Consider the following 19,613-nt stretch of genomic DNA (forward strand, 5'->3'; position numbering starts at 1 on the left):
AAACTCTGAGAGACAATAAATGTTGACTTTGAGTGTAACTTTTTAGATAATCTGTTATGCAGCAAAATAACGAATACAGATAGGTACTCTTCCAGTATGCTTCCACAACACCCTGCATCTCCCTCTGTATCTCTAGTACTTGGCACAGTTCATGGTACATTGTTGGCACTACAGACACTTGAGTAATATATGGCAGATGGCTGAATGAACAGATCTGTGAACAAATGAAGCAGCACCATGAGAACTACAGATAATACACATAAGATAGTCTCACACCAGTTATATGGATGCTATACTATGATGTCATGGTAAGATAATCATTTACACTCAACATTTATTCATTTTAGAAAGAAGAATAGAGGCACTGCCATGTATCCATAATATTTCAAGGGGCTAGACCATATATCTTCTTAGAAATCATTGTTCTAAGGGAACATTGTTCTAAGGAAATCATTGTTCTCATATATATTTACGAGAGATAATTCATATACCATGTAATTTTTCCACCCAAAATGTAAAATTCAATGGTTTTTAATTTATTCACTGAATTGTACAAATATCACATTCAGTTTGGAGGCATTTTCATGACCCCCAAAATAAATGAATAAATAATTTTTATCATCTTCAATGAAAAAAGTACAAATTTAAATAAGATTCTATCCCCTAAGTGGTATAGTCAGTTAACCATCTAACTCTTGGTTTTGACTCAGGTCATGATCTCATGAATCATGGCAACAAGCCCCACATTTAGTGGGGAGTCTGCTTGAATATTATCTCCCTCTGCCCCACCCTTCACTTGCACATGCTCTTTCTCTCTATCCCTCTCTCTCAAATAAATAATAAATAATTTTTTTAAAAAAAATAAGATTCTAGTTTAAACCTGTTGAAGTGCCCAAATAAAAGGCAAGTGGATAATATTTAGTGTTGGCCAAGCTGTAACGGTACAAACTTTCTTAAGTAATGCTGCTGAAAAAGCTACTTGATCCAATTCTCAAAGTATTAGGCAATATGTATCAGGAATATAAAAACTATGCACACCCTTTAGAACAAATAAGTTCTAAGATTCTATTCCATGGAAGTAACCAAATATGTAATGATTTATATAAAAAAAAGGCCACCAAAGCGTCATAGTTAAAAATGGGAAAATAACATAAATATCTAACATGAATAAATAAATAAATTATGGTTTGTCTATGGGCCAGAACATGTCCATGTGGGTATTTATGAGTACCATGTTTTAAAAATTTTTAATGACATGGAAAAAATGCTCACAAAATAGTTAAGTGATATAAATACGAAATAGACATTATCAGTAGGCAAAGTAGAATTAATATCAAGTCCCTCATTTGTTAAGCTTATGGCCCCAGGAAAATTACTTAATCCTTCCATACCTCAGTTTCTTCAAATACAACTTGAAGATAATAAGGAATCTATTTCAAAGATGCACTAAAAGATTAAACTTGGTAATCCATACAAAAACTGCAATGTTCAACAGCTGGAAGTGGAAGGTATTATTAGCTATTATCACTATCTTAGCTTTGCAACACAAAAAAGGTTCAAGGGTCTGAAACCCTGTTCTGCCACTTAGCTGTGTGACCTCAGACATATTCCTTAAATACTCAGAGTTTTGCCTGACTTATCTAAGAAGACAGTGATATTTGTCATATCTCCAAAACATACTTTTGAAGGTGAGTGAAGTCTAGGAATACAGCAGGTGCTCAATAGTGACTCTTGGACTATATACACTACATCCACATAAAGAGTTCACCAAATTATTCCTCAGTCTTTGACCACAAGTAATACAGAAAGAAGATGACATTCTAATCTTTTTACTGAAACTTAGAAGGTCAGAATACTTAAGCTTCCCAGACCTCCTGAGAAGAGTTATAACCAGCATCTACTCTGTAAAGTCTCTCAGGCTTACACATCCCATCTCTTTAAGGTAAACACCAGAATGGGGCCAACATTCAGTGTTCCTAATTTCAGAAGCCCTAAAATACCAAGGTATTTTGTCTTTTCTTTTTCCCCTCTTCTTCTTTGCTTCTTCCTTTCTAATTGTTGTTTTGTTTCATTATTCAAACAAGTAGGGCAGCCCCGGTGGCCCAGTGGTTTAGCTCCACCTTCAGCCTGGGGTGTGATCCTGAAGACCCAGGATCAAGTCCCACATCGGGCTCCCTGCATGGAGCCTGCTTCTCCCTCTGTCTGTGTCTCTGCCTCTCTCCCTCTCTGTGCCTCTCATGAATAAATAAAAAAAAAATCTTTAAAAAAAAAAAAAAAACAAGTAAAATACTTCATGCTGCTGGTGACTACAAAGAAAAAATAAAGTTTATTTTTCAATGACAGGCTCATTTCCAGTTACTGATCTTCCATTTTGGATGGACATTCCACTGCTACTCCTAGCACATTAAGATTTTTAGTCTCAGTATCCCTACTGGAACTAAACAACCGATTTGACAGAGGTGTCATATGGGCTTCAAATTATTGGTAATTTTTTCCTGTAATATTCTACTGAGAAGGATTCAGAGACTATTGCCACACTCAGCAGAAGAGAACCATGACCGAAAGTGGGATCTACCACAGACATGGGAGAGGTGAATTATGGCATCGTCAGACTGGGCAACAATTGACAGGAGCTGCTGCTTAATGAAATCTACACAAATAACACCTGTATCAAAAAGAAAAATTGTTCACATTACTAAGAATCCATCTGTTTTTAAATTCAAACTTCCAGGTATCATTTTCTTAGCATGGACACACACCTAGATCAGCCACACAGACTCCAAACATCAGAGTCCCTTCTTCAGCCCTCTCTACTTTGGCCTCAACACCCAATCAGTTGTCTGGTTCTGTAGATCATTTTCTCTAGTCTTGTCTGTCTCTCACTGTAGCCTCCTCACTAGATCCATGCTTACAGCATTCACCTCCAGTATGGTGCCAGAGGAATCTCTCAGGTATGCCACTTAAAAGCCCTATATTGTTCCACATTCCCTAGCATAAAAATTCCAACTCCTTAGCCTAATATTCTAGACCCTACAAAGATTTCATCTCATTTCTTTTCTATTACCATGAAAATTATCTGTTGACATGTTCACTGCAATGGTGAAACTTAAAATACTAGCAATTCAATGGATGGATGGATGGATGGATGGACAGATGGAGGGAATAATGAATGGCTGATGGGATGGATGGGTGGGAAGATGGATGCATAGATGGAGCCTTCCCATCCTACTCTGTTGTTTCATGTAATTTTTTCTATTTGTCTGCCTACCTCCCAGCTGTTTTCAATCATATCCTTCTAGGCCCAACTTTTCCACAAAGCCTTCCTTCACCCCATCTTCCATTGCTCCCTGAAAAAGCCCCATCTGTGTTCTGAACTTCCATAGTTTTTATGTCATTTATTCTGTCTCCCTCATCATAGAGTTCTTTTATAAGTTCCCTGCCTCCTAGATTTAATTTCCTGGCATTAGGCACCAGCTTCATTGCCTCTACGGCACTTAGGACAGTGTCCTTAACAAAACAGCTCATTGATTAATAATTATTAATGAACTGGTTGAATATTCAAAGTAACTTTTGGCAGGATCCCTGTGTGGCTCAGCGGTTTAGCGCCTGCCATTGGCTCAGGGCATGATCCTGGAGTCCCAGGATCGAGTTCCACATCGGGCTCCCTGCATGGAGCCTGCTTCTCCCTCTGCTGCTGTCTCTGCCTCTCTCTCTTTCTGTGGGTGTCTCTCATGAATGAATGAATGAATGAATGAATGAATGAATGAATGAATAAATAAATAAATAAATAAATAAATAAATAAATAAATAAATAAATAAATAAATAAAATAGCTTCTGGTTTTATTTTTCACTCCTAAAAGACAACAATCTGGAATTTAAATGTTCTATGATTTTAAAAATTAGCAGTCTAAATGTACCTAATGGCAAGGAGGTATAACATAAGCACCAACAGGGTCTAGCTTTGCTTTTACACTGGACTTGCTGTGCAATCTGAAGCAAGTCTCTTCTCTTGTCCCTGCATACTCCTCACCCAAACAGTATCCAGGTATAAGAGCAGGCAATCTTTAGGGCCTTTCTACCTCCCCAATCCACAGTGCCAAAATTCAGATGAGAAGAGGAATGAAAATTGATGATCCTGACCTAGGCAGCCACTGTGAGTTTAACATTGCACTGGCTGACATTACAGTTTGAAAGAACAAAAGCGTCGAAGGGTCTGTCCACAGGTGGTAATAATAATTTTTCACACCTGTGTCCCCTCCAGATGGGATGCCAACTCCAGTAGCTGTGAAAGAAGTACTCTTTCTACAGGTAGCATGACTGTCCTGCTTCCCAGCTGACTACACCTTCCTTAGTCACCCATCATCCCTCTCACTATTCCTGTCCAGGAGTTGAGGTGGTGGCAGACACGTGTCCATGGCAACGCTGTCATTACCAAAGAGAGCACAGATTATGAATTTGCTACCTTCTAACTCCCCACAACTGGGGAGAATTCAAGGCAGCAAGCTTTCACAATCACCATTAACTCATGCCCACTCTGAAAAGCCATGTTTATGACTTATTCCAGACACGATTTCCTTCATGTGATGATGATAATGGGCAAGGCAGGAGAGCAAATGTAAAAATTCTGCCACTACCACATCACAGGAGAAAATGGTAAGACTATGCCATGCCCAAGACCTTGGTGATCCTGATGTCTTATCCATCCCGTAGCCCCCTCCCTTTCCCATCAATGTTTATTCTCTTGCCTGCCTACAAATTCCCCCTAGTTACTCTCCCAACCTGTGGTGGGACGAACGAAAGTTAAAGCCAGAATCTCTCATCATGCTTTCATCTCGTAGACTGAGGCATGGTCTTCTTGTCAACTAAAAAAAGTTTGCCTAATTCAATTACTGAATATATTATATCTCTGCTAAGAGAATAAGTATGGGGCACCTAGGTGACTCAGTCAGTTAAGTGTCTGCCTTTGGCTCAGGTCATAATCCCAGGTCCTGGAATTGAGCCCCGCGTCAGGCTCCCTGCTGAGCAGAGTCTGCTTCTCCCCCTCCCTCTGCCCTGCCCCCTGCTTAGGCGCTTGTACTCTCAATCTCTCATAAATGAATGAATGAATGAGTGAATGAATGAATAAATAAATAGAAAAATAAGTATAGAACATTCCCCCCAACATACACAGAATTTTGCTTTTTCCTTTTTTTTTTTAAGATTTTATTTATTTATTCGTGATAGACAGAGAGAGAGAGAGGGAGAGAGGCAGACACAGGCAGAGGGATAAACGGGCTTCATGCCGGAAGCCTGACGTGGGACTCGATTCCAGGACTCCAGGATCACGCCCTGGGCCAAAGGCAGGCACCAAACCACTGAGCCACCCAGGGATCCCCTGCTTTTTCCTTTTTAAGCTTCTATCCAAATACATCCAGAACATTGTTATTATACAACCCAACAAATTTCCCTTCTCTATTAAAATACATTTCCCTTCTGACTGAATCTACCCCTCAATACTCTTCCTTAACATTCATTCACCCCACAACAAGTGTTTCACAGTTTGACAAATGCATTCTCCCATCATCTCCTTTGGGACCTTCTACTGTAGTGAAGGGTGGGCAGGGCAGAGGTGATGGTCCTGATTTTTTCAGAGGACCCAAGGAAGCACACTGAAGATAAGTGAACTGTGCAAGAGTCTGTGGTTTCTCACCTGTCTCCAGGGCTCTTTTTTCCCCACCATGCAGCCTTTATGGCCTCCACTTGGTCTCCTCTTTCCAAAGACACTACTTCAAGAAAGCAGAGAGGTAGGAATGTAGTTCCATTATTTTACTTTCCCACCAGGAAACAATGCTGATGGGCCTAATTCTACTCCTCTTGCTTCTACACATGGCAGATAGCAGCCTGTGCATGCACTTGTTCCCTAGAAATATGTTTTATTCTGTTTTAAACTATTCCAGGGTGCTGCCTGGGTGGCTCCATCAGTTAAGCCTCTGCCTTTAGGTCAGGTCATGATCTCTGCATCCTGGGACAGAGTCCTGCATGAGGCTCCCTGCTCAGTGGGGAGCCTGCTTCTCCCAATTTCTCTCTCCCTCCTCCCTGCTCATATTCTCTCTCTCAAATAAATAAATAAAATCTTCAAAAAATAAATAAACTATTCCAGGAATTTAGAGGTAAACACAAATTTCTTCGTGGAGCTTCCATACAAAAATGAAATACCAGAAAAGCAAGTAAACTAATATATAGCAAATATAATGAGAGGTTGGACCATCATTTTTTAAAGAGAACATAATACAGAATAGATATTTGAGAGGCAGGGTACCATTTTAGATAAGATACAAATATTTATTGACAGATGGATCAGTTCCTGGTACTCCAGTCAAATAATTCTTTTTTTCCAGTGAAGGTTTATTTTTAAAATATTGAAAGCCAAAATATATATGATTATTAAAATGTTCCCCATCCAGAAAGTTGATCTGATAAGCAGATCCATGACTAATTTAATGAATTTCATGCTTATAACCAAAGTCAAGATCACTTCTTTGATATTTAGTTCTTAAAAACTTGACAAACTTAGCCATATTCCAACATCTAAACTCAAGATGGCCAAAGCTCAGATCTACTGAGCTTAAGAAATATGACCAGCTATATCCCTAGAAAGGGAAGGGAACAGAAGGAAGAGGCATGATCTGGAGAACAATCCTTCATTCACACCAGAGGCCTCAATGGCACATGGCTATGGAGCATGACACCAGGACCAACTACTCCTCTAAGCCAACTCTCTGAGCCCAGGCTAGAAAGGAAGATGGGGCCCCATTGTGCCCAAAACATGCCCAGTCTGCCCAACCAACTAGGTTTTGAGGGAATCCAGGAGCCAAGTCAAAAGTAGTCCCTTACCAAGTTTTCAGCCAGACTGCCAAACCAGGATAGCTAGCCAAAGTTTAGGAAATCAAAGAGAAGGTCAGGAGAGAACAGCTTAAAAAGTAGAAATAAATCAAAAAAGCTAAAGAATAAATGGAAAAGAATACTCGGTGAATAAGGTGAAGAGGAGGTACAGATGAACTTATTAATATTGACTCAGAAATAATTCTATGTGGGACTGCCTGCGTGGCTCAGTTGGTTGAGTTTTCAACTCTTGGTTTCAGCTCAGGTCATGATCTCAGGGTCCTGGGATGGAGCCCTGGGTCAAGTTCTGCCCTCAAAGGGGGATCTGCCTGAGATTCTCTTCCTCTCCCTTCCTCTGCCCCTTTCCAACTTGCTCATTCTCTCTTTCTCTCTCTCTCTCTCAAATAAATCAATCTACAAAAAAAAAAAAAAAGGAAATAATTCCACATGCAGAGCTTGGCACACATGGCTAGCCTAGGACCTGTCCCAAAGGAACCAAAAATCATGTTAGAAAACTATTAATGGGGGTGCCTGGGTGGGTCAGTCATTTGAGTGATGAACTCTTGATTTTGGCTCAGGTCATGATCTCAGGATCCTGGGATTGAGCCCCATGTCCAGCTCCAGGTTCAGCGGGTAATCTGCTTGAGGATTCTCTCTCCCTCTTCCTCTTCCCCTTCCCCTACTCACATGCATGCACACACTCTCTCTCTAAATTATACAAATAAATCTTTAAAAAAAAAAAAGAAGAGGAAGAAAGAAAGAAAGAAAGAAAGAAAGAAAGAAAGAAAGAAGAACGAACGAACGAACTAACTATTAATGTCTACTTTTCCCTTGTATTTCCTTCCAGGCTGTTATTTATATAAGACTGCTTTGACCTAGCCGAACACTTCTCATCATATCTCTTAGCTATTAACACTTTGGACTTTGAGTACAGTCTTAAAATCAAACTCAGATCACTAGTATGTTATCATGCCTTCTCATGCTTTCAATATTCTTGTAAACTTTGTACCTTTTTGTTATGCCCTCAATCTTGCCCACATTCCCCACGTAATGATGCTATATTAATTTTCCTTCTAGAAAAAAATTGTCTTAATAGACAAGCATTTTGTTCTTAGTTGAAATCTGTTCCCTACTTTAGTGGTTGCAGAAGAAAAGAAATATGCTGCCAGATTAGTGGGCATATGTTTACACCTTATGATGATAACATTTTTTGAGGGTGTTTCCCAATAGTACAGTCCCCTCTGTACAGAGTGATCAGTGGGGGCATAATCAAAAACCAGGAGCGATCGTACTGTTTTCAGACCAATGCTCCCTCTAACTGCTTCAGTGAGAGTGAAGAATTATGATCTCCATTTGGAAGGCAGAGGTAAATGTTTGCCTTTTAATCGTAAGCTTTTCTTCTGTTTGCAGTCCGCTGTGCACTCAGATCTGCTCACAAATAAAAATGGAATGAATTTTTAATAGCCTGAATTGAATTTGGGAGCGATGCCTGTTTTCCCCTCCAGTGCTGTGGATCATGGGTGCACACATGCAAAGTACTCCCACCCAGAGCAGGCATGCAAGAGCAGAGAAGGCTGGTCCAAGATGGAGCATGGTGATGCTTTATGTAAACAGGCAGGCTCACCTTGGGCAGAAGCCACCACACTCTAAAATTAATCCAGCCCTTACAGATTACAAAACTTCCCTCTGGCTTTGAACAGTGAAGTTGGATCTCCCAGTACATGGATGAACTGTGAATAAACATCAAGTGAGGGCAAACCTCATGCAGTCACCTACAAAGCCAAGTGCCCCTGGAACATGAGCACAGTAATAAGGATGACAATAATAAAATGTTTGTGACAATCTAGGACACAATGAATACTTTGCTAAGACTTCAGAAGTACTACCTCGGGCCCTCACAACAGCTCTACAAAGCAGATACTAAAACCATATTTTATTCCCTCAGTGGGAAACTGAGGCCAAGAGAGACCAAGTGCCTGGACCAAGCCTTTCTTTTTATTTATTTTTTCTTTCTCTTCTTCCTTCTGTCCTCTCTTTGCTACTGTTGCAAGCACAAATACTGCAACCATATAGAAAAATCAATTAAAGACATGCCAGCCAGGTGAAAGGAATGAAACCAAACCCAGCTAATTTAGCAGTGACCCAAATAAAACAGAACAGTAGGAACTGGAAAGCTGAAGCTTAATTTTTAAATGCCTACTATGTGTAGAGGGGAACAGAGTCAGAGGCCAAGGCCATGATCAGCAAATACTGCTGTTCTACCATTGACTCAAAGTCTAGCCTTAGAAATCTGCTGGAGACATTCAAAGGAAAATATTCTAAGAAATGCATTATTTATTTCCTACCTTGCTGTCCCAATAGGCTTAAAAAGAAAATCAGGTTGTACTCTGGCTATCAGGTCACTGGACTTCTCAATCCACTACTTTCACAGGTCCATAAATAATTATTTTTCCTACTTGGAATGGCTTTTTTTATGTATAGTAGTGGTTTCCCTCCTGCCATTGATCATTCCATCCAACAGGCTGCTCAGTCTGTCACTGACTCATTTATGATGAAATCTACATACATAAATGCCATCAGCTGCTTGATTCAAACAAGAGAGATCTTTTGAGTCTGGAAATGAGCCCAGGCAAGACACTCCCAGATGTAACTTGGGGTAGAAAGGGGTTCGGGGGACGGAGGGGGGAAGGCGGGGTGAAAGGTGTACATGAATCAGACATTTAAATAAAAGACCACATCCTCGGGTTCAAAAACATCAGGTGAACTGACAGTAAGCCAATTCAGAATCTGCACTCCTCATGGCTTTAATGAACTAAGGGCAGGCCAGTATGATAGCCACTGGCAGAGGACATAAAAGGAGAACCCCTGTGGACATTAGGTTCATTGTCCAAGGGTCATGACACAGGAACCCTAGAAAAAGAGATATAATAGAGTCACATTAACTGGCCCTTAGGTAAGAAATATTTATATGACCATAAGGATGTGAATATGTATTGTTTCCCATCTTTCAAAATTAATCTATAGATATGCACATAGGTTTAATTATGGTTATAGTATGAAAAGTAAATGTTGTTATCCATGACAATACAGAAGTATAAATAGCAGGAGTTAGGGGGTGAAGAGGAAAAGGAAAGGTAGAAGGATTGGTAGGGGGCACTAGCAGGCTCACCTAATAAGGAACAGAGTCAATCAAGAACAGTTCCAGAATAGAAAACACACATAAACATATAATATACACACACATCATAGATGCATGCACACACATGTATATAATGTACAGAATGTATAATATAAATATATAATATACAAATTTGACATTACAAACATAATGGGAGGAAGGAGATACAACCATTAAAGGTGGTATATGTGAGCTGAATCCATATCCATAAAGCAAAAATCATTAGCAAGCCCCTGAAATTGATAGATCAAGAAATAGCAGTTTAAGCATATAATTAGAACATAGGACGGAGCCACTGGAAGCATCAAATGTGGTTGCCTTTGTTCATCCGGTAAGGCAGCATCCAGAAAATCATGGGGTACAGAATCCATTCTCTACATATCTGTTGAATGAATGAATAGTGGGCAAAAGCACAGGCCGAGAAAGGTAGGGAAGAGGCTGCTGCTGGCTATTGTTAAGTCCTTCAGAACTACTTGATCCTTCCTCTAATGATGGCAAGTACTGCCTTTCTTGTGTGTGCACCCCCTCGAGGCAGGGGTTTTGGTTTGGTATTTGGAGTTTGGGTTTTAGTTTAATTGCTCTGGCCTGAACCTGGTTCACAGGTTCTGGAGAGGTGACCTTCTTTAAAAGTGAGAATTCCCTGCATTAAAATGCAAGAAGTAGGTCTCAAAGTAGCTGCACTACCAGGTTAGCCTGTACTGAGTCCTCCAGATGCACCTGCCCCAGGAGGGAGGAGGCAGGCTGGGGATAAAGGGCTGGATTGCTAGCACCTGCAGAAATCAGAATGGCTTACCAAGTGCTGCAAGGGGACAGAAGCAGCTTTTTGGTTAATAACTACAGTTTTAGGCAAAGGAGTGAAAATTGCCATCTGTTCCACAATTACCACACACTTGCTGTTTATTAAAAAGAGGAAGAGGAAGAGGAAGGAGGAGAAGGAGGAGGAGGAGGAGGAGGAGGGGAGGAGGAGGGGGAGGAGGAGGAGGAGGAGGAGGAGGAGAAGGAGGAGGAGGAGGAGGAGGAGGAGGAGGAGGGGGAGGAGGAGGAGGAGGAGGAGGAGAAGGAGGAGGAGGAGGAGGAGGAGGAGGAGGAGGGGAGGGGGAGGAGGAGGAGGAGGAGGAGGAGGAGGGGGAGGAGGAGGAGTAGGAGGGGGAGGAGGAGGAGGAGGAGGAGGGGGAGGAGGAGGAGGAGGAGGAGAAGAAGGAGAATAAGGAGAAGAAAGAAGAAGAGATTAAATTAAAAAGAAATAATAACTAGTATGGGGGAAGGAAGGAGGAGTCTATGACCTTGTCAGTTTGCTAGGTTTAGTGAAAACACCGTGGCTCTGTTTTCAAATTCTACTTCTGCCAAGCACTCAGCAGTACAGCCTCAGGCAAGCTGCTCACCTCCTCTCACTGATTTTTCCCTCACTTGTCAGCTGGGGACACTGATGTCCATTTCATGGTGTTACAAGAGGATCAAATTAGATAATGTCTGTAAACATAGGGCATGTGATAAAGACTTAAAATTCCCCTTCTTCCCCTCTCTCCTTTCATGAATGCTAGAAGAATACATAGCTCTCTACCACAGAACGAGTTTATTCATAGACACTTCCTAAAATGATGGGACAAATGTTTCATGGTAATGTTTATTAAACTCAGATTCAAATTAACTTCAAAGCACGTGGAAAGCATTCATTAAATCCAAAAGATATTTTGATGTAAAATTTTTAAAACACACAAAATACAGAGCTCAGTCACTAATTAGCTGATTTAAAAAAAAAAAAAAAAGCCTGTATCATTTATATAATACCTGATGTGAAATGGGGCTAATTCAATCACTATTCACGGTGTCAACCTCCCAGTGTGTTTATACTGAAGATCTCAGTATCCTTTCTCAGTATCCTTTCTATAAAAAGGAGAGGAAATCACTGATCAAGAGGTTCTCAAGAATGAGGAGTAACCGAGGTCAAGTGCCTGCTACCATGCCCGGCACAGGGCTGGCCCTCCACTCACGCTTCTATATCTTCCATGTGGGAAGGATTCCACTAGGGTAACAAGGAGATCAGAATCGTGTTTTGCCCTCACTTAAAATGCTCAACCCAGGCAGCAGTCAGTGGGGGTGATAAAATTGCCTCATGGATCTTACCATGACTTTTGTCCAAAATGATCAGAGAGTACATTAAATCATTAGCAGAAACTTTGCTGCCTGCTGATTTTACAATGCAGGCAATGAAATTCATTGCAGAAGCAAAATAGGGCCAATAATATAATTACGGCGCTCTGCCTATGCAGTCAGAGCTAATGCTATTATTTGACATTGCAAGGCTGTGTTTTCTCCCCAGAGTCTCGGTGCAGACAAGGTTCGCTCTAATTGGTTCCAAAGCACAACCTCTCCCCACTACAATCTTTCCTCAGGACCAGTAATGTTAATTTCCACACGACTGTAAATAGTATTTGCAAACAATACAAACATGGTAATAAGAGGCTAGGTGGGTAATTAATGTGGTTACAAAGTAGCTTATTTGCATTTTTATTTAAAAACGGCCTTCTTTAAAAAGCAGCTCAGATTTCTCTTTGCAAAAGGAGCCTTGGTTAAAGAGTACAACAGTAATTACTCTCTTTAGGGGTTCCTTTATATGTCCTTCAGGGAATTAGAATGAAAAGATAAGCAGAATTATAAAGGAAATCATGTAAAATATGAAATGTACTATAAACACTTAGTAGTGTATTTACCATAAGCTAGGCCTACCTTTTTCATTAATGGAATATTTTAACCAGCTTATAATACAGTCAAATTAATTGTAGATATGGCTAAAAGGTACAATCATCTAGTTAAACTTTTTTTTTTAAGATACAGTATTATAAGACTTTCTTTGCCCTCACAATAAATTCCACATGATCTTCTGCCAAAAAGTGCCCTGAATAGGGCAAAGGTGACCATGTGAGATAGAACACAGATGTGTGTTCCTCTCTAACAAAAGGAAACTGGAATGTGAGAGCAATAGTTACTTCTGTCTTTTCTTAGTTTACATCTTACATTCCTGGACGTAAGTCATAGGAAGTGAGGAAACAAATTCAAAAGCTAATTTGGAATGGAATTCACTTTTTCTCACATCTTTCCCAAATGTAACATCTAGAAATGGAAATTTCTAGAAGATGGCCAGTGGTAAGGACCATTCAGCAGCTAAAATATCTGAATTCATCTGGAGGCCATTTGGCCATCCCCTATGAACCAGTGAGAGAGGAACCAGGAGCCGGGTCACAGAGGTGATTAGTCACATCTCTATTTCTCAAGGAGTTCAGGCATTCTTTGGTAAAACTGACATGGAGGAACCTGTCAGGTTTAATAAACCTGTCAGGTAAGTTCAAGTCAGTTTGCAGGTACTGGGAAAAGATTCCCACTGGGCTTAATGCTCATGGAGCAGAAAGAGGCTAAGGGTCTGAACAGCAGAAGAGTAGAGGTCTGCAGGGAGAACTGCCAGCACATACCAAGGTACTGGGGCACAGAATAGCTTGATGAGTCTGGGGACTTGGATGAGGGAATATCCAAAAGGATCTTAGTTAGAATAACATAGAAAAAAATATAAGTGCAAATTTCAACCAAGTTAACAACTCCGATTCACTTATTCCATCAACAAACATTTATTAAATAGGGCCTACTATTCCCAAAAATCTGTTCTACAGGAGAATGCATGTTTTATTGGGGGAAGGCAGTCAAGAAGCAATAAATATAACACAAGAGAAGATTAAATAAAATGTTAGCACATTATAAGTGCTAAGAATAAAAGAGAAGGGAGTTTAAAAGGCTCAGAAGTAAGGATAGAAGCAGGCAGGAGTAGCACTCATGGAACAGCGGACTGGGAGGATGAGCGAGGGCAAATATTTTTAAGAGAAGCCAGAAATTTGGAATCTTAAGTGATGTCTTTGTTTTTAATTAAAAAGCAAACATGTCACCCACAGAACAACTATAGTAAACCTGTCTGCAGAAAACCAAGGTAACAAAGCTTGTGGCCTTGAAAGGGGCTGCATGTTGGTTTTTAAAAGTAAATATTAAAAAGGTGTATCTTCACTCTAACTCAACCCTCAAAAAATTACAACAATAACAACAACAAAAAAACAAATTATTTTTGGCTAAGACTGCCTTTCCTCATTTTAGCAACTGTATTCATGCAAATCCTATGTAATACTGATACTGTTTCACTCCCAAGTCTTACAAGTCCCTAAACATTCAAAACATATTTTTCATAGGATGTATCATGGTGCTGCAATGAAAGAAGACCAGATCTAAATAAGACTGGCTATTTGGTGTTGTTTTGGAAACCGTCACGGAGTGAAATTTATTTATACTTCAGACAGAATTCAAAGGCTGTAATAATGTTTTAAATATGATTTCAAAATACTTGAGAAAGACAGAAAAGCAATGAAGTGGAAGAGGAGGATAATAAGTTTATGACATCCAAGTAAATATATTTAGAAAACTGGGTCATTTATACCAGAACTGCAATCTTTTCTGTTAAAATATGCAAACGACAGTATGAAAAATGGTTTGTGATTTTAAAGAAATATAGCACTACAAATGTCAGTGTGAGGGAACTCAATAACACTTAATGAAACTTTGGATTTCAAATTAATTACTGATTGACTAAGGCATCTAGAGGGAAAACAGCCTCGATTAGAGAAGTCTGGGATAGGCCGTAAATCTGGATGCCTCTTTAGAGGACTCTGAGCTGGTATTTCCTACTTGTGCCATTACGGCTAGGTTAATGGGATGCTGGTCACTGCAAAGACCACTGGTTTCATTCTCAGACATGAGACTAGTCAATATTTTCCTGACTCTTTCAGATCGACTGACTGGCCAGCCAGCCGGCTTACCTGCCTGCCTTCCCTCCTTCCTTACTTTCTCCCTTTCCTCCTTCCTTCCTCCCTCCCTCCCTCTCTTCCTCTCCTTCTGCCTCCCTCCTATCCTTCCTTTTTTCCCTGTGTGTATTTATGGTTTTACCTATTTAAAGAATTCAAAATAAAAGGTTAAACAACCTGTGAGGCAGTATTTTAGGAAAGATAAATGGTACCAGTATTAAGAAAACCATATTTGGTATACTGTATTACAGATTCACAATTAGTATTCCCTCCTTGCCTTTGCTATGCTTTCCTGTAGGTCAAGTATACCTTCTCATCCCACTGATGTCAGTTTTGGTCATGAGACTGGATATGGCTATTGGAATATGAGCAGACATAAGGTACATCAAGGTCTGAACAAAAGTCCATGAGCTTTGCCCTTCGTCATGAGAACAGCATGCCCCTAGTGACTTCTCCCGCAGCGTTAGGTCCTGGAATGAGAAGTCATGAGAAAGAGGCCAGGAAAGCCCAGCTAAGACAGCAGAACCATGGCCAACCTCAGCCCTCATGTGTCATAAGCAAAGAAATACACATTTGTTTTTGTCAGCCCTTGAAAATTTGGAATTGCTTATTACAGCAGCAAAGGTTGACTCATACACTTCCCTTGCCAGTTGGATTTCCACCACATGATTCAAATCATACTGGTGCTCTTTACATAAGTCACAGAATTCATTATATTCAACTATAGCAGCACTAGGTCCATAATAAATTCTCATCTAATGATAAAAGCTTTTTTTTAATAGTTATTGCCACAACATGGGCAAGGAAGAGAACACGTCAACAGCTATCTATATTGAGCTGTAGAGAAACAATCACTGGTTGCAAACAACAAGAAACCAGTAACATTACAAAATGTTTACAGTATGTCAGGCACTGTTCTAAGTTGTTATGAATACTCACTACTTCCTCCCCCAGGGACATGGGGCTTAATTTTATTCTCCTTTTATATATGAAAAAACAAAAACAGGTTAACTAACTTGCTGTGAAAAATAAATACATAGCCTCATCTTTGTTAACCTCCAGATAATTGTGGGTTATTCCTCATCAAATTGGTGTTCTGTGTCATACTTTCAATATAACCAAAGCAAATTCATTAAAAATATTCAAAGCACAAACGTTCCATCATTCCTCAGGTAAGCTGCTCCTGTGGTCAAATATCATGTAAATTCTGAGAACCACTCCAGTCATTATTCCAATTCATTTTTCCACACAGCTGCACTTTCCAGCTTTCCTTATACTACCCTGAAATGCCATTCTCATATCCTGCCTCAGAATGGCATCCCTTCCAAGGATCAAGAACTCGCCTTGCTGTAAATCCCCCACAACCTGCCCCATGTAGGAAATCCACGTTAATTCCATCAAACTGTAGCTATAAAAACAACAATCATGTACAGGGGGGAAAAGGAGCAATCGAAAGGAATAAAATGGAATTAACATATTTATATAGGATGTTATATATAATGTGTACAAAACAGGTTTCCAAGGTTTTTAAAAAGAAAATTTCTAAAATACTGAGAACACATGACATATTTTTGGAGCATTTTGTTGAAAGCCCAAAGAGATATATTAGAAACTTATTATTCTGCTATTTTCCATTGGCAGTTTATTTTTCTACCTTCTCTACCTGTAACCAGAGGAAGATAATTCAAGCCAGTCAGTTCAACTCAATAGCACAGTCCAAGTGGTAAGGGGGCCTATCTGCCGGCTTGCACTGTGTACACCAGGCTGTGTCCCAGCTGGTGAGGGGCTGTGTGCCATGGGATGGAGGGGCACCTTTCCTAATTCTTACCAAAGGTCCCATGTGGCTAGTGGCACTAGTCTTGATAGGTGATGATCCTGTGGTCCAGCAGCACCATCTTGCCTCATCTAGTCCTCATCACAGGGGTTCGGAAGGGAGCACATAAAACATGTTTCCTTCCAATTTCACCTTTTTAAAGGGAGTAGTGGGGCACCTGGGTGGCTCAATGGTTGAGCATCTGCCTTTGGCTCAGGTCGTGATACCAGGGTCCTAGGATCGACCCACATCAGGCTCCCCACAGGGAGCCTGCTTCTCCCTCTGCCTATGTCTCTGCCTCTCTGTGTCTCTCATGAATAATAAATAAAATCTTTAAAAAATAAAAATAAAAGGGAGTAGAAAATGAAGCAAGTAAACCCAAAGATGGTACTCAACTTTAGTGTTTGGACATTTAAGACCAGAGACTCCAGACTCAAGTAAAGCCCCTTGACAAAGCCATGTAATTATCAGATTCCTGATAGCCTGGGTTGCAAGTCAACACCAAGTGGAGTTTGGAGTGACAACACAGAGAGAACTAAAGTATAACAACCTGTGACACAGAAGGCGCTGTGTCCAGAACTCCCCATCCTTAACATCATCATTTCACAATCCATGAAGTGTCATTCAGAAATTAATTACCTGACTCAGGTTGGGTATCCACTTAGAAGCTGAGCTAGGATTCAAACCAAGTGGTTGTGATCCAGATTCAATATGATTTCCCCGTGTGACTACAGGCAGCCACTGAAAAGATACGGGACCTGAACCAAACTGCTCTAAATGGGGCCCAACTCCTCCTCCTACCATATTTGTAGAAGAGAATAAATGCACATGAGCTACAGCAAGCAGGGGTTACAAGGGAGAGAGACTGAGGGTAAGAGACCTACCAGGCATGGTCCTTGGATGGCAAAGAGTAACCAGGTGGACTAGACAGGAGTGATTTGGTTGCAAGTGACAGAAGCCCAGCCAATACTAGCTCACACAAAGTGGCGTTTATCAGCTCCATAATATGACAAGGGCAGGGGTGAAGAAAAGTATTTTTTTTTTCTCTCCCATTTCAGCTTGCCTTCAACCCTTCTTACTCAGTCTCCTTATAGCAGGAAACATGGCTGCTAGCAGCCCATATGAACACCCTTCTAACTCCCAGTACCTCAGAAAAGAGAGCGTCTTCTCCACTGACTACTGACTAGTCTGGCTTAAGCCAAGTGCTCATCTTGGCACAAACTACTTTGGTGTGATGGACCATAACTGGACCAAACTAGGTCGTGCAGAATGCTACCAACACCTTCATTTCCTCAGTCCCCTTCATTTCCACAGATGGAGCTGTTACCAATGAGGGTGGGAGGACATGTAAAACAAGACCACAGCTGCAGTGGGAAGCCTTGGGGGGTGGGGAGGGTGCTGCTAAAGAAAGGTAAGAGAGTTTATTTAGTTGTTATGATTACATCAGCCACTGGCTTTCCCACTAATTCCTCGATCTCTCAAACCCGTCTCAAAAAATAGACTTAAGCGCTATTGTCTCAATTTTATACTCTCTGTGTATAGCTCTACTTATGACCTTCTTCACACGGCTGTGAAAATCGACAATGAGCAGCATCGTAGCAAAGACACACATGCTTTCCTCATGAATTTGCACTGACAAAGAAGAGGATGGAGACGGGGAACCTTCTGCTACATCATCAGAACTACCGATCAGCAGTGGTAAAGAGTAAAGCCAGAGGCACAGGTTCCCAGGAAGCCTCCCCAGTGAGCCCCCGAAGACTTTCCCATGAACTTGCCACAACCTGCCTCTGGAATCTACCTATTCCTGGCCTATGAACCCAAGTGCCCTCCTGTTTTTAGCATAACTCAGCTCCAAACCTCCCTACTGAGTTCCATCCTGCAGATGAGTTGCTCCCTCTTCAGCCACAGCTTGAGTCAAACTCAAGGTTCAATAGGAATATCAGGAACTCTGGTACTGACCTCACCTCTGCCTGCCACTCCAAATTCTTCCCACCGCCTCACCTTGCTCTCCTTCTCTGACACTCTGCACCTTCCTCCCATCCCTCCAAAGTAGTTTTATAGCAAGATCTAATCTAATCTTCATGGTTAGCCAAGCATGGAATCAAAACAGAAGATGTGCCACACTTCATCAAATGTAGGTTCCATTTTCTCCAATGGCCCCAAGAAAAATAATTCATATGATCTCAAAAGACATGTCTCCCCACCACATACACATACGCACCCAATATCCATTAGGGATCTCAAAATCCATAGATCTTTTGATACTCTTATGCAAGCCAATGACTTTTCAGCCTGGACCACAGACATCCAGCCTGAACCTGGATCACAGTTTAGTACCCTCTCTATAAAGTATTACTGTTAATTTTTTCTCAGCTTAGCTCCTTAAAATTTCCAAATAATATTCCTACTATTCTGGGATTTTTCAAATATGACCCTATTACTCCAATCTCTAGCCTTAAAACTTTATTTTTCCCAACTGAGGTGAGCAAACTAGTTTTCTACATTTGGATAAAAGCTCTTCTCACCACTTTCTTCACTTTAGCTGTATCGATTTAACATTCATTGACAAGTAATAAATTCCATGGAAAATAGCTAGTTGGAAAACCTTAGAAAGTACCTTTTAATCAACCGAATAAGAAACTAAACACTCCCAAGTTCTCATAACCCTGGTGAGGAATTACAATGAATGAAGAGATGTTATATTAATTAAACTCTTGGAATGCATCCATAATGCTTAATGGAAATGGAAGCCCTACGAGGTCTGAAGTGCCCGGGAAACACCCATCCCTGAAATCTGCTCACATCCACCAAAGAAGCTGTTCAAATCCAATCATTTACATCGTACCAAAATAAGGAATTACAGAGGAAAAAATGAAATCAGAAGGGAAACAACAAAAATCCATCTAGCTTATGTACACTTATTCA

The 19,613-nt window shown here is 40.6% G+C and overlaps 1 protein-coding gene across 16 annotated transcripts in view; it reads right to left on the minus strand.

Annotated features, from left to right (window-relative positions):
* Positions 1–19,613, minus strand: part of WWOX (WW domain containing oxidoreductase) — a 952,589-nt gene that overhangs the window by 862,880 nt on the left and 70,096 nt on the right. The window lies entirely within an intron of this gene.

Source organism: Canis lupus, chromosome 5 (genome assembly GCF_003254725.2).
Source record: "Canis lupus dingo isolate Sandy chromosome 5, ASM325472v2, whole genome shotgun sequence".
Taxonomy (NCBI): Eukaryota; Metazoa; Chordata; class Mammalia; order Carnivora; family Canidae; genus Canis; species Canis lupus.